Consider the following 481-nt stretch of genomic DNA (forward strand, 5'->3'; position numbering starts at 1 on the left):
AAAACATTTATTGCACCATATTTATTCGCACTACAATTATTATCACGCAAGTAACCTACAAAATATTGATATTTATCATTCACATTCCAAATCTTTTGACTTAAGTCAAAGTACGCATGCCCGATACAATGTTCAAGATCAAGCATGAAGAGCATGGTTGACGGCTTCATGTGCATACAAGTATCATGTAATGTTAATTTTACAGTATTCGACTCGTACATTTTTACAAGTTGCACAATCAAATCATGAACCATTAGCGATGATATCTCAGCAGACTGCAACAATTATTCGATGTCGGCACGTCTCTCGATAAACGCTTTCCAAGTAGCATAAGGCTATCTGATTTCCTCGGTTGTCACCAATAAGCAGCTCTACAGAGGACACAGGTCCCACGGTAATTCCAATATCTAGATATTTGAAAGCTGTTGAACGTAATAACTTCGTATAGCATCAACTGAGTCGACAAGGCACACAGGGGATA

This window comes from Wasmannia auropunctata, unplaced genomic scaffold (genome assembly GCF_000956235.1).
Source record: "Wasmannia auropunctata unplaced genomic scaffold, wasmannia.A_1.0 LD336076.1, whole genome shotgun sequence".
Lineage (NCBI taxonomy): Eukaryota > Metazoa > Arthropoda > Insecta > Hymenoptera > Formicidae > Wasmannia > Wasmannia auropunctata.